The sequence below is a fragment of the Pristiophorus japonicus genome, chromosome 4 (assembly GCF_044704955.1).
Source record: "Pristiophorus japonicus isolate sPriJap1 chromosome 4, sPriJap1.hap1, whole genome shotgun sequence".
Lineage (NCBI taxonomy): Eukaryota > Metazoa > Chordata > Chondrichthyes > Pristiophoridae > Pristiophorus > Pristiophorus japonicus.
In genome coordinates this window covers 50819270-50834979 of record NC_091980.1, presented here as the reverse complement: position 1 = coordinate 50834979, position 15710 = coordinate 50819270, and the positions used below count along the sequence as shown (strand labels likewise).

At 41.7% G+C, this 15710-nt stretch overlaps 1 protein-coding gene across 15 annotated transcripts in view; it reads right to left on the bottom strand.

Annotated features, from left to right (window-relative positions):
• Positions 1 to 15710, bottom strand: part of LOC139262901 (rap guanine nucleotide exchange factor 6-like) — a 448770-nt gene that overhangs the window by 152440 nt on the left and 280620 nt on the right. The gene's annotated exons all lie outside the window — the stretch shown is intronic.

Here is a 15710-nt window from a genome sequence, read left to right as displayed (position 1 = left end):
TAATAAAATTGATCAAAACTGTTAAAAAGGTTAGAGGTGTCATGTGCCATTATTTTAACACATTTGTGGAAGTAGGCAATTTAGTTTGAGAAATGATATAGCTATTATTATCTTCAATAATTTTAAGAGCTTTGATTATTTTTTCAGGGAACCAGCTTATTCGTATTAAGTTAACGTTTTAAAGGAGTGAATTTTACTGCAATTCATTATCAATGCCCGTTGACACTCACGTCCAAGTTCTCACATTAAGAATGGGCATTCTGCTGAGGTATGGCCCTTAGAGCTATAACCTCCTTCAGATGGAGAGTTGAAAGAGAAAAAACAGAAGACTTATTAGTCATAGACCAGAAGACCAATCCAGTTTCAGATAAGAATCTCTGTTATATGTATATAGTTTATTTTTATCTATGCCTAGTATTGTAATAATTTTTAAATGGCTCTTGTGACTGTTTGTTTAATGGGAAGAGATCTCTTGTTGTCTTCATGAAGGAGAAAATACACAAATTGCCTGGGTTTGACATTGAAGTATGAGAGAGATGGGGGTGGGGAGGTTAATCTGTGTTTCTGCATGTTCATTTATAAATAGTCCCTCATCAGGTCCAAATTGATTGACCAGACCAATCAAGTTTGTGACATGATATATAGAGAAATGTCATTGTTCAAAAGCTAGCTGGCTGTACATTGTCAGAATAGCATCTCCTGGTTAAAACCAACCCAAGGTGTTACTGCAAATCAAGATTCTATACAAGCCATCTTTTACCAGAGTTATTGCTTTGCTTTTAGCTATACATTTCTGTCTCCAGAGGCAGTACAGGTTAGGAATAAAAAGTAGCTGCTACTGATGATTGTTTCAATTCACACTTTTGTACCATTTAGCTCAAAATGAGCTCTGGAATCCTAGGGTTAAAAGAAAAGAAAGACTTGCAAGTATATAGCGCATTTCATGACCACCGGACATTTCAAAGCACTTTACTGCCAATGAAGTACTTTTGGAGTGTAGTCACTTGTTATAACGCAGCACACAGCTAGTTCCCACAAACAGCAATATGATAACGACCAGATGATCTGTTTTTGTTATGTTGACCGAGGGATAAATATTGGCCAGGACACAGGGGAAAACACCCTGCTCTTCTTCGAAATAGTGCCATGGGATCTTTTATGTCCACCTGAGAGAGCAGACGTCTCACCCGAAAGGCAGCACACTTCCAACAGTGCAGCACTCCCTCAGCACTGCACTGGAGTCTCAGCCTAGATTTATATGCTCAAGTCCCCGGAGTGGGACTTGAACCCACAAGCTTCTGACTCAGAGGCGAGTGTGCTACCCACTGAGCCATAGCTGACACTGGATTCTTGAAACATTGATGATCATGTACTTCTAACACATAGCTTAAGAATTTTAATAAAGGACTCAAAAGTATCTTGAAACAATTGGTTGTGTTGGACTAAGAAAATCTGTGAAAATAATCCTCTGCTATCTAAACTACTGACTTTTAAAATATCTGTATAAACTTACTTGTTAAAATATTAGCTCCATTGTTTTTAACCTAACAAAGTCTGGCAGTATGATGTTTTTCATCAATTTGGAAAGATCTGGAGCACATGATAGGCAGACTTAACATTTTTAATGCATACTCCAATGGTAGCAAGGTTCAGTGTTTGCCCTGCATCAGCGCTATCCCAGCTAATTTATGCACGCCAGTTTGGTTCTCAGGGAGCAAGGGGTTATCTACAGGAGCTGACCTTTGCATTGACCATGGGTAAAAAGTATTGGGAAGAAGCCTGAATTGTAATACGTGGATACTGTAATGCAATTTTAATTCTGTCCTCACTAAATAGAATATATTTTGGGTAGTACATCATGCAATGATACAAAAATAACTTTTAAAATAAGGAAAAAGCATAATCAATATACTTCTCCATGAATGTAAAGAAATAATTAATTTAGGGACTCCAATAACCATGTTGATGAGGTTTGCAGTGCCATGCATTAATTTCCTTGACTGAATCATTATTGCCCTACAATTCGTACTGAGGTACCAATTACCCTATTTGCAAGTACAGTCGAGTATCACTTTAAAAAGGTGCATTCAGGCTGTTGTGGTCACACTGCACATTGGAGCAACAACATACATCACAATTGGGTACAGATTATATCCCCCACTCCACTCAGTTCCCACCCGAGGTACCACAAACTGATCCTCATCAAGTCACTGTTGTATACCCTTAGCAACTGGCCAAAAAGGAATATTGTCCAAAGGACATGGGAAATTCTGGGAAGAAGAACTTTGATGGCTCTTGCCATTATATGCTAAATACACCAATTAGAGAAGAAAAATTAAAAAGTATAGAATTATACTAATGCAGTCTAAATGAGAGTGTCTGGCAGAAATTACTACGAGGTACTGACATTGCTCCATTAAAATAGCCCCCATTATTAATTGCTGTACGTTAAACTGGTCAGTACCCACAACAATGTTATGTACTCAATTCCTCAAAAATAACACAGACACACAGCATATTTCTTATGCAACAGTGGAATGTCTGCCTGCTTAATTCATTTCAGCACAAATACACACCATTACATATGCTTATAGTGCACCTGCCACACATTTGAATGATTCTGGAGTATTCAAACGGATTCATATAATTTAATCAGTTGCATATACTCCTGGAATAAAGTGACTTCTGTTGCACAAGTAAGTAAATAAGTCAATGAGGATTTCCATCTTCTCAGATGTAGGATGCAAATATATTAATTGACTCTTTCCTTGAAACACTACTTATCATCCCAAGTCAAGCTGACCATGAAAAGATAAATAAATAATTTAAACAAAAAATAGATTATTTTAAAAAAGCATTTAATTACTTTACTCTACCTCCTGGCTACAAGGTTTCTTTGCCAATTTTCTCATTTGCTCTGCTGAAAGTGGGCTATGATGATGATGATGATGACGATGACTGCTTGGGGGCCACCGGCAGTTCTCCTGCGCCTTATCCGGGTGGTCATTCTTCATTTATGAGCCGAGATAGTAATTGCTGAGAGGACGCTCAACCTGGAGAGGCTCAACAGCTGAGCCTGATCCTGTCCTTAAATGCCATGGAGGAACACTTTCAATAGATAGTAACCAAGAATGAGTAAACTTTGGTTAATCTTTCTCCCTTTCCTAGCCATGGAAACATTTAGGAGCAAATTTTCAACTCACCACCCAAACGTAAAACTGGCACTGAGGATAGACCATCGGTTACAGATACTGCCCAGTTTTCATATCCATTGATTCAATGGAACTGAAAAATTGGGTGGTTTCTATAATGGACAGCTGACTCACAATGGCAGTTTTATGCCCAGGCGACAAAGTCTACCCCGCAGTTTCCCCACTGTTCATTGGTTAAGATTATCTAATTTAGCAAAGACCAGAGACTAAAGCTGCTACTACTTTGTTTGTACAGCTCAGTATCATTCCACAAAATGCATCTGAATACAGAAATTGTGGGATCCTGATTTTTATAGACAAACTAAACTTCATTCTCGACAGGCTTCAGTGAAGTGTTTCATTTCTCCAATCAACTCTTGAACAGATGGTAAATGTCACAGAGAAAGTGGTTTTTAAATGATGTGCACTGCAACTAAAATGCTCCAAGGGCTTGGTAGAAAAGAAAGATTAATATTGATATTAAATTATCTCCCAACTTAATTTCAGTTTCAATTTTTTTAAACTACAGTCAAGATAATGTCAAATGTTAATATTTAGAATTATGGTCAGCAATTCGAAGGAAGAGGGCACTTATAAAATTGGTGTCTAAATTTCTGCACATGAAGCTTATAAATCAAAATATAATTTACAGTCTATGAAACAAATACAGTTTCAGTCACTCAATTCTTTAATTTACAGCCATTAAGAAAAATTGACCTGCATTCTGCATTTGAATCTGAAATAAGCCATTGCAGTTGAGGTTTGACAGCCATCCGAGATAATTATAGTATCAGTACTTCAAAATCAGGACAGCGATTTTCAAAATGTGGATATTGGCCTGTGCATGTCAGCAGATTTCGGTAATCAATCAATCATGCACATCAAAATCCTAAACGGTAAGTGCTGCATCCCATCCCAACTACTCCTCGTCCCAGGATACATATACTCAGTCGTCCCCTTTTCTTTTTAAATCAGTGCTAATGAAAATGAAGTGTGAAATCTTTATTGAGAGATGAACAAACACCATCATTTACAAAGTAGACAGGACTACGAAAATGTTTCCATTTAAAAATTGCAGCAGGTTGTAGTCAGGTTTCAGTATTGACTTGGTGTAGATTTCAGAGACTTTGGTGCAGTACAAATGACCTCACTTAACTTGGTCATTAATGCCTCAAGATCACAAGCCTGTTTTTAATATATATTGCATAAATGCACAACTGAAAAGAGGAGATACATGATTTTCCTATATGCATTTTAATATCATGGCTTGTTACAGTACGTTACCACATTTGAACTCAACCGCAGATTTTCCTCGAGTAATGGCTATATCTCACTCAAAGAATTCTGATAAAGTCAATCACCTAAATGAAGTTCAAAGGCTTTACAAAGACATCTGGGGCCGGATTTTCGAGGGGTTTGCAACCGGGTTTTTGGTGCGTTTTGACCCTTCGTGGCGAAAATCTGGTCGCAAAGCCCGGGTAAGTTAATAAAAGTTTAAATTTTTTTGCATTGATTAATTAGTTAAGGGTCTTTTTTTGGAATCTCCCACACCGCACCCCCCCCCCCCCACCACCCCCTCACAGCGAAAATCGCATTTTGCACCGCAAATAATCGTGGAACTCTCCCTTACCGATGCGCCCCTGGCACAGCCCTAAAAGGTCGAAAGCTCGGCCTAAAAACGGTAGCGCCGTAAAAACAGTAATTTTTACGTATCGCTACCATTTACACCAAAAATACGGCCCTAAATGCAGAAGACCGGTTACATACAGCACAACTTGCAGAGTCAGAAGGCCGTGGGTTCGAGCCCCACCCGAGAGACGGAGCACATAATCTAGGCCAACACCAGTGTAGTACTGAGGGAGTGCTACACCTTTGGAGGAGCCATCTTTCAGATGAGATATTAAACCAAGGTTCTATCTGCCATCAGGTGGATGTAAAAGTTCCCATTGCATTTTCAAAAAATGGGCAGAGGAGAATTCTCTCCCCATGGTCTTGTATTTTCCTCTGCTACGAACATACAAAACATGGACAGGAAAAGTCCTACTAGTCATCCAGCCTATCCCATACAGTTGTGATGGCTTGTGCAACAAAATTCATACACTCCCTACCCCTACCCAGAAGCAATGTAAACTCCGGAGAGAGGTGAAAAACCAGATATGCTTCAAATATATTTATCCAATTTTCCCTTAAAAGATGCAATGGTCTCTGCCTGTGGCAAAGCATTCCAACAACCCTTTGCACAAATATATTTTTCCTAACTTCTCTCACCACTTATGGTGAAAATTTTAAATTGATGACCCCAAGTATCAGACTTGCTGACTTTTTACTCTTATCAAAACCCTTCATAATATAAAACCACCAATAAAGCTCCCCGTGGACTTCTCTGCACCAGTAGAAATAGTCCCAGTATTTAAAATCTCTCTTCATAACAATAGCCTCCCATCACTGGCATCATCCTGATGAATCTAAATTGTACAGTCTCTATGGCTTTTGTTTGTTTTCTATAATGGGTGCACAAAACACACTAACTATGCCCGAACCAATGTATAGTTACTTCTTCACTCTTATACTCTATGCCTCTATTTTTAGAAACCTCCAAAATTGTATTGCTCTTTTATGGCTTTATCAACATGTACTTGCACTTTCAGGAAATTATGCATTTGAATCCTCACCATTCAGTGTCCACACCACACCTGTTCATCCACACCATTCAGTGTCTTTCCATTGAGTGAAAACTCCCTAAATATTTTAACTCACACATTCACGTTAAATTGTAGTTTCCACTTCTCTTATTTTGTCTTCCTAAAGTCCATTACAGTCGTCCTCATTTACCAAATGTCATAGAGCTCACTCTCAATTTCATATTAAGCACACATTTTATAATTTCAACTGAAAAAACTTGAGTTCCAACCTATATACCAGATCTTGAGCTTTGGGGAGACGGCTTGGACCAAGAGAGAATAGTAGAGGGAGCTTTACTCCCAGAGCATGCTTAACCACATTCTGGCAACGAGTTCAAAACAGCACTGGTTGAAGCCCTGAAATAGATGCGAGATTGGAAACTGGAGAAAATAGGAAAGATGTTGCTTTTATAATAAAAGACCTGAACTTTATAACAAATAAAAGCGCACTTTTTTTTTGCTTGGGATGAAAATTCATCTTTTTTTCTCGATTTTACCTTTTTCTTTACTCATTTCAATTGTATGCATTTTTATTACTGCAGCATTTTGTTCTGTTTGCCTGTCACTTTTAATACAGTACACAATTTATCTGCCCAGTGTGTCCATGGTTTCATGATCATAATCTGCAGATGCTGCTGAATAGGTGCAGAAAGTTCATTGCAGAGTCAATTTCAAATGACCTTTGGTTGGTTTATAATTGATTACTTTTGATTTTCCTTCTTTTCCTTTTACATTTTACGATGCAAGTCCAATTTCACGTTAAAGACCTATTTAAAGTCTCTGCAATAGTAATCAAAAATACCGTATTACATGCCTTTTGACTGGCAGCAGGTTACTTCCTCCATACCCTCTGCCAGTACTGCTCTTCATTTTACTTCCTCCCAATGACAAAATGCATGCTTTCCACTTGGTGCTGTGATTGACAGCAAGAACTCTGAGGCATGACAGATGCTGAAAACACAACAGGGATTATTAATAGGTTGAAAATTAGGTGGGTTCTATAAAGATTGGGTGATTTGTTCTGCCAGATTATCACCAACATGGTGATGGCGAAAATGATCCCCAATACTTTGCAAGAAAGATAGCGTACTTCGGGACCAGATGGAAGGGTGCAGTTGAAAAGGAGCCTTAACTGACTGGAGGCTGAAGAGTCAGAACTTGGTCAATTTAAATTTTTTTTATAGGTGATGAAATAAGAAGTAAAATTAGCAAGCTTTGCACGCCTAAACCCGGAACTTGCGCGGTCCCCTATGGATGCATGCACACCTCGTACGCACCCCTAGGGGCTGCAAATTAGCGCCCATTGCATCCTGTTACTGGAGTACTACTACCATCCTGTACTCCAGCATAAGCCTGGCTTCAGATGGGGGGGGGGGGGAGGTGCAAAGAGAAAGGGAATAACAGAAAATATGGCTCAAAAAAGTAACTGAGTTAGTATCTCTTGAACCAATCCACAGAATAATAGGGTTCACATTTAAAATTCATGTTTAGAAACATAGAAAAAAGGTGCAGGAGTAGGCCATTCGGCCCTTCGAGCCTGCACCGCCATTCAATGAGTTCATGGCTGAACATGCAACTTCAGTACCCCATTCCTGCTTTCTCGCCATACCCCTTGATCCCCCTAGTAGTAAGGACTACATCCAACTCCTTTTTGAATATATTTAGTGAATTGGCCTCAATAACTTTCTGTGGAAGAGAATTCCACAGGTTCACCACTCTGGCTGAAGAAGTTTCTCCTCATCTCGGTCCTAAATGGCTTACCCCTTATCCTTAGACTGTGACCCTTGGTTCTGGACTTCCCCAACATTGGGAACATTCTTCCTGCATCTAACCTGTCTAAACCCGTCAGAATTTTAAACGTTTCTATGAGATCCCCTCTCATTCTTCTGAACTCCAGTGAATACAAGCCCAGTTGATCCAGTCTTTCTTGAAATGTCAGTCTCGCCATTCTGGGAATCAGTCTGGTGAACCTTCGCTGCACTCCCTCAATAGCAAGAATGTCCTTCCTCAAATTAGGAGACCAAAACTGTACACAATACTCCAGGTGTGGCCTCACCAAGGCTCTGTACAACTGTAGAAACACCTCCCTGCCCCTGTACTAAAATCACCTCGCTATGAAGTCCAACATGCCATCTGCTTTCTTATCCGCCTGCTGTACCTGCATGCCAACCTTCAATGATTGATGTACCATGATACATACCCAGGTCTCGTTGCACCTCCCCTTTTCCTAATCTGTCACCATTCAGATAATAATCCGTCTCTCTGTTTTTACCACCAAAATGGATAACCTCACATTTATCCACATTATACTTCATCTGCCATGCATTTGCCCACTCACCTAACCTATCCAAGTCATTCTGCAGCCTCATAGCATCCTCCTCGCAGCTCACACTGCCACCCAACTTAGTGTCATCCACAAATTTGGAGATACTACATTTAATCCCCTCGTCTAAATCATTAATGTACAGTGTAAACAGCTGGGGCCCCAGCACAGAACCTTGCGGTACACCACTCGTCACTGCCTGCCATTCTGAAAAATACCCATTTACTCCTACTCTTTGCTTCCTGTCTGCCAACCAGTTCTCAATCCACGTCAGCACACTACCCTCAATCCCATGTGCTTTAACTTTGCACATTAATCTCTTGTGTGGGACCTTGTCGAAAGCCTTCTGAAAGTCCAAATACACCACATCAACTGGTTCTCCCTTGTCCACTCTACTGGAAACATCCTCAAAAAATTCCAGAAGATTTGTCAAGCATGATTTCCCTTTCACAAATCCGTGCTGACTTGGACCCATCATGTCACCTCTTTCCAAATGCGCTGGTATGACATCCTTAATAATTGATTCCATCATTTTACCCACTACTGAGATCAGGCTGACCGGTCTATAATTCCCTGTTTTCTCTCTCCCTCCTTTTTTTAAAAAATGGGGTTACATTGGTTACCCTCCACTCGATAGGAACTGATCCAGAGTCAATGGAATGTTGGAAAATGACTATTAAAGCATCCGCTATTTTCAAGGCCACCTCCTTAAGTACTCTGGGATGCAGATCATCAGGCCCTGGGGATTTATCGGCCTTCAATCCCATCAATTTCCCCAACACAATTTCCCGACTAATAAAGATTTCCCTCAGTTCCTCCTTCTTACTAGACCCTCTGACCCCTTTTATATCCGGAAGGTTGTTCGTGTCCTCCTTAGTGAATACTGAACCAAAGTACTTGTTCAATTGGTCTGACATTTCTTTGTTCCCTGATATGACTTCCCCGGATTCTGACTGCAGGGGACCTACATTTGTCTTTACTAACCTTTTTCTCTTTACATACCTATAGAAACTTTTGCAGTCCGTCTTAATGTTCCCTGCAAGCTTCTTCTCGTACTCTATTTTCCCTGCCCTAATCAAACCCTTTGTCCTCCTCTGCAGAGTTCTAAATTTCTCCTAGTCCTCAGGTTCGCTGCTATTTCTGGCCAATTTGTATGCCACTTCCTTGGCTTTAATACTATCCCTGATTTCCCTTGATAGCCACGGTTGAGCCACCTTCCCTTTTTTATTTTTATGCAAGACAGGGATGTACAATTGTTGTAGTTCATCCATGCGGTCTCTAAATGTCTGCCATTGCCCATCCACAGTCAACCCCTTAAGTATCATTCGCCAATCTATCCCAGCCAATTCACACCTCATATCTTCAAAGTTACCCTTCTTTAAGTTCTGGACCATGGTCTCTGAATTAACTGTTTCATTCTCCATCCTAATGCAGAATTCCACCATATTATGGTAACTCTTCCCCAAGGGGCCTCGCACAACGAGATTACTAATTAACCCTCTCTTATTACACAACACCCAGTCTAAGATGGCCTCCCCCCCCCCCCACCCCCCAAGTTGGTTCCTCGACATATTGGTCTAGAAAACCATCCCTTATGCACTCCAGGAAATCCTCCTCCACCGTATTGCTTCCAGTTTGGTTAGCCCAATCTATATGCATATTAAAGTCACCCATGATAACTGCTGCACCTTTATTGCATGCACCCCTAATTTCCTGTTTGATGCCTTCCCCAACATCACTACTACTGTTTGCAGGTCTGTACACAACTCCCACTAACGTTTTTTGCCCTTTAGTGTTCTGCAGCTCTACCCATATAGATTCCACATCATCCAAGCTAATGTCCTTCCTAACTATTGCATTAATCTCCTCTTTAACCAGCAATGCTACCCCACCTCCTTTTCCTTTTATTCTATCCTTCCCGAATGTTGAATACCCTTGGATGTGGAGTTCCCAGCCCTGATCATCCTGGAGCCACGTCTCTGTAATCCCAATCACATCATATCTGTTAACATCTATTTGCACAGTTAATTCATCCACCTTATTACGGATACTCCTTGCATTAAGACACAAAGCCTTCAGGCTTGTTTTTTTAACACCCTTTGTCCTTTTAGAATTATGATGTGGTGTGGCCCTTTTTGTTTCTTGCCTATGTTTACTCGGCCTTCCACTATTGCTTTTTACCTTTCTACCGTCTGTTTCTGACTCTATATTACTTTGCCCTGTCTCGGTGCATCGGTTCCCATTCCACAGGTTTACAACCCGCTGAGAGAAGAAATTCCTCCTCATCTTAGTTTTAAATGGGTGGCCCCTCATTCTAGGATTATGTCGCCTAGTTCTAGTCTCCTCTATCAGTGGAAACATCCTCTCTGCATCCACCTCGTCAAGCTTCCTCATAATCTTATATGTTTCAATAAGATCACCTCTCATTCTTCTGAATGCCAATGAGTCGAGGCCCAACTTACTCAACCGTTCCTCACAAGTCAACCCCCCTCATCCCCGGAATCAATCAAGTGAACCTTCTCTGAACTGCCTCCAAAGCAAATATATCCTTTCTTAAATATGGAAACCAAAACTGTACGCAGTATTCTCGGTGTGGCCTGACCATTACCCTGTTTAACAGTAGCAAGATTTCCCTGCTTTTATACTCCATCCCCTTTGCAATAAAGGCCTTCCTGATTATTTGCTGTACCTGCATACTAACCTTTTGTGTTTCATGCACCAGGACCGCAAGGTCCCACTGTACTGCAACACTTTGGAATTTTTCTCCATTTAAATAATAACTTGCTCTTTGATTTTTTTCTGCCAAAGTGCATGACCACACACTTTCCAACATTATACTCCATCTGCCAAGTTTTTGCTCACTCACTTAGCCTATCTATGTCCTTTTGCAGGTTTTTTGTGTCCTCCTCACACATTGCATTTCCTCCCATCTTTGTATCGTCAGCAAACTTGGCTACGTTACACTCGGTGCCTTCATCCAAGTCATTAATATAGATTGTAAATAGTTGGGGTCCCAGCACCGATCCCTGCAGCACCCCACTAATTACTGATTGCCAACGCGAGAATGAACCATTTATCTCGACTCTGTTTGTTAGCCAATCCTCTATCCATGCTAATATATTACCCCCAACCTCATGAACTTTTATCTTGTGCACTAACCTTTTATGTGGTACCTTGTCAAATGCCTTCTGGAAGTCCAAATATACCACATCCACTGGTTTCCCTTTATCCACTGTGTTTGTTACATCCTCAAATAATTCCAGCAACTTTGGCCAACATGACTTTCCTTCATAAATCCATGCTGACTATGCCTGAATGAATTATGCTTTTCCAAATGTCCTGCTACTGCTTCTTTAATAATGGACTCCAACATTTTCCCAACCACAGATGTCAGGTTACCTCGTCTATAGTTTCCTGCTTTTTGTCTGCCTCCTTTTGTAAATAGAGGTGTTACATTTGCAGTTTTCCCAATCTGCTGGGACCTCCCCAGAATCCAGGGAATTTTGGTAAATTACAACCAATGCATCCACTATCCCTGCCGCTACTTCTCCGAAGACTCTAGGATGCAAGCCATCAGGTCCAGGGGATTTATCCGTCTTTCGTCCCATTATCTTACTGAGTAACACCTCATTAGTGATTGTGATTGTGTTACGTTCCTCCCCCCCCCACCACCACCACCACCACCACCACCCACAGCCCCTTGACTATCCACTGTAGGATAATTTTTAGTGTCCTCTACCGTAAAGATAGTTGGCAATAAATAGAATTCCAGTTTAATTTGAAATTTTTTTTCTCAAAAAGCGTTTATATTCTTCCAATATTCAGTTGATTATCTTTTCCATTATCTCTTTGGATATTTAGTGATACTCAGAAAATGTTGACCACAAGACTATTCATATTAAAGTTACTTATTAGGAGTTAGACTGGTGTTAATAATTGCTTTCACTGTGTACACAACATGCAGCACAGAAACCAGTACAAATTGTGATGTGAAATCATGCTTAAGATGGCATAGTATAATGAATTTGCTCACAGCATTTTTGTATAATTATGCTTAAGTTGTGATTATCTCAAATACTTAATAAAATAGAAAAAAAGGGACGTAATTCTCAATAGGCAAATACATACAACAAATGTCAACCAGTCAAATCACTAAACTCTGGCAAGTATAAGTTATATTTGAATAACGTGTATATTTGCACCATTAGAGGATTTCACATGGAAGCTTAAGTTAAATTTTGTTGTCAGTTACTGCAATACCATGGGTTCTGGATTCTGTGTTGCTTTTCTTTTACTGTTCTTAATCACCCAGCCCTGGTATTTCATTTAATTCATGTGTGCATGACTAGCCAGCATTAATTAGATTCAGATAGGTCGAAAGGCATTAAAAATTTCACTTTTAGATGAAGCATCTCTGTCTGTGTATTTCTCTCTCTTTCACACACACTTATGTAAACAGCGGCTCAATTTTTCACAAAGCTCAACAACTGACAATAATGCTTAAACCACTGTATCTAAAAAATAAATCTCAGAGCTCATGATTTTATTCTGTTAAAAAAGTGAAATTGGTGGGGAGATTTTCAGTTTTAGGTTCCTCTTATGACACCAGTGCATACCATAGCAGATGCCACCAGCCAGAGAACTATATGCAGTTAATATGTGATGATGCCTCATACCGAATTAATGCACGTGATATAGGGCCCAATCCTGGCCATGACTTGCATCAATTATTTTGGAGTAAGTTGTTTTTTCTGGCGGAAATTGTAAAAAATGCCATTTCCCAAAAAAAATTTGCTCCAGAATAAGTCAGTTAGGTAAGATTTGTTTTTCAAAAAGGGGCGTTCCCAGACACTTTCACCAGTTATGGCCATTTATGCCACTTTGGCCAGCTAAAATTTACTCCAAATCCACTTAGGTCAGCGTATGTGGCCAGCTCTGAAAAACCTTGCGGGCAGTGAAGAAAAAGCAGCGCACATTCGGCAGACATAAGGGCAGGGATAGGAACTGGAGAGGACCTCAACAACCAAGCACCAAACATTGCAAGGAAAAGCTCAAACAATTAAAATACCAATAAAAATGAAGTAAATCCTACCGGAGAAATGAGAGCTGCTGGCCACGATGTCACGGGGTGGGGTGGGGGGGGGGGGGGGGGGGGTGGTATGTAGCCAGAGAGACACACTGTCTCTCACCCCCTCCGCCTCGCGCCCCCAAAAAAACTCTCGTCCTCCCCGCCTCCCCCCCCCCCCAAAACTCTCCTTCTCCCCCCCCACCCCAATCAAAAGTCTCAAGCACAGCCACTAAATAATAAGAGAGAAGTCCTACCTGCACAGGAACTCAGCGGGCCAGCCGGCCGGTACGTGAGTCCACTCGGCCAGGATTAGGGTGTGGCGAGATCGGGCGTCCCTTCGGCCTGGGATAGGGGCTGCGAGCATCGGGTCCTGCTCACAGCCCACAGGACACACTGGGAGGGCAGGAGCATGCGCGCAGCTCTCACTGAGCATGCGCGCAGGTACCGGCAGTGTCTTCTGCGCTGGCATTTGCTCCGCCCCGGCATTTGCTCCGCCCCCCCCGCCTTCAGCCTCCATGCCACGCCACGACTCCAGGGACTCCGAAGAGCGGCCAGCATGGGGCCCCTTTTTTCTGGCGCCCTTTCCAGCGCGCAAAGTCGGCGCACTTCAGGTCAGTACGACGAAAAAACTGCTTGGGCAATGTTGGGCCCATAATTACTGTTAGTTTCCTGTATCATAAAGCAGTCATTGCCATTATATGTTAATAGTATATTGCTCACTGTTGTGTTCATACTCCACTTATTTGTTACAGCTCACTGGACGGGCATTAGGACCTTGCGGAAGCTATTCACAGTTGCTGTACTCATGCTGGTTCATGTCGGTTTGGGACTCGATTTTGGGTTGTATAAAAGCACAGTTAAGTTAAGTTACATTTCTCGGCTCAGTTTGTCAGTTATTTACGTGTACACAACATAATTTGGCAATGAGGATGAATCAAATTAACCTCCCTACCAAACACCCCTCCACCTTCCTCCCCCCACCCCACCCCACCTTGGGACCCTCCAATTCCTTGACCGAGATGGATAAAAAGTTTTTCTACATACATCACAGCGAGTGGGTTAGACGGCAACAACATAACACAAGCTCATCACTGTGCAATATTTATCCACTGCCTCGGCACTGAAGGCCAATGCATCTTTGGTCAAATCGGAGACATGGAGTCCTACGACAAAACGGTAAGCGCCCTAGAGAACTATTTTGGGCCAAAGAAAAGTATCGTGATGGAGAGATACCAATTTTGTAAAAGGGGGCAAGGGAATGGTGAACCAAACAGTACATCATTTCATTAACTGAACTGGACGCTACGTGTAACTCTGGAGCACTTAAGAGGAAATGATCAGGGATCAAATTATTGAAAAAACAACGACCCCCCGGATTCGGGAACACTTGCTAATGGATGATAAATTGACATTAGACAAAGCCACTAATTTGGCCATCCAAATCAAATTAGTGTTTTCCGATTCAAAAGCGATCAGATCCCCTGCTCCCCCTGTGCAGAAGCCTGCAGCTACAGCCCATGTGCAAGGCTTTTGTCCAAAGCAGAAATCATAGCAGAGACCCAGGGCTCGTAATAAGCCACCCACTACGGATCACGGGCCTAACTTCCACTGCTTTAATTGTGCGGACAAATCACACTCAGCAAAGAGTCTGAACTGCCCTGCACATGGGAAGAAATGCTCGACATGTGGTAAAATGGACCATTTTGCTAATGTCTGTCGCTCATCGCAGCATGTGGACAACCCCGATAGTGATGAACCCAGTATGGTTTACACCGTTGGTGACATTTCGCACATCAGTTCGGGCAAATTCAAGGACTGTGAGGTAAATATTGACGGCATGCCCTGCTGCCTCCTCATTGACCTTAGAGCCACAGTCTCTATTTTGAGCAAGGCTGCGTACAAAACCCACTTCATGCACTGTCAACTGCAGCCCGCAACTTCCATTCTACATGCGTACTCAGAATCCAAAATTGAGGTACTTGGGGTCATATCTGTCCCGTTATACTACAAGTTCATAACATTGGAGAACTTTTCCTTTTATGTCGCGAAGGGACGAAGCCTCATGGGTATTGACCTTTTTGACAAGCTTGGGTTCAAAGTTTAGGACCCAACTGGCATACCTGTGTACACGGTGGACTTTGACAAGCAGTATCCCTCAATTTTCACAGGGTTTGGAGTGACAACAAAATTCTGTCAACGTCCCCCGCATTGACCCTCCATCAAACCGGTTACGCAGCGACTTCACCTTCTCCCATTCGTGGTTTGCGACCAAGTATCCGCAAAATTAACGTGACTCGAATCTCAGGGAATCATTGAGAGTAGCGACTCACCCTGGATCTCAAACTTAGTCATTGCTTGGCAAAAAAATGGGGAGATCCGCCTCTGCATCGACCTGAAAGAGGTCAACAAGGCCATCATCCCCTACAAGTACCCACTTCCTACCATCG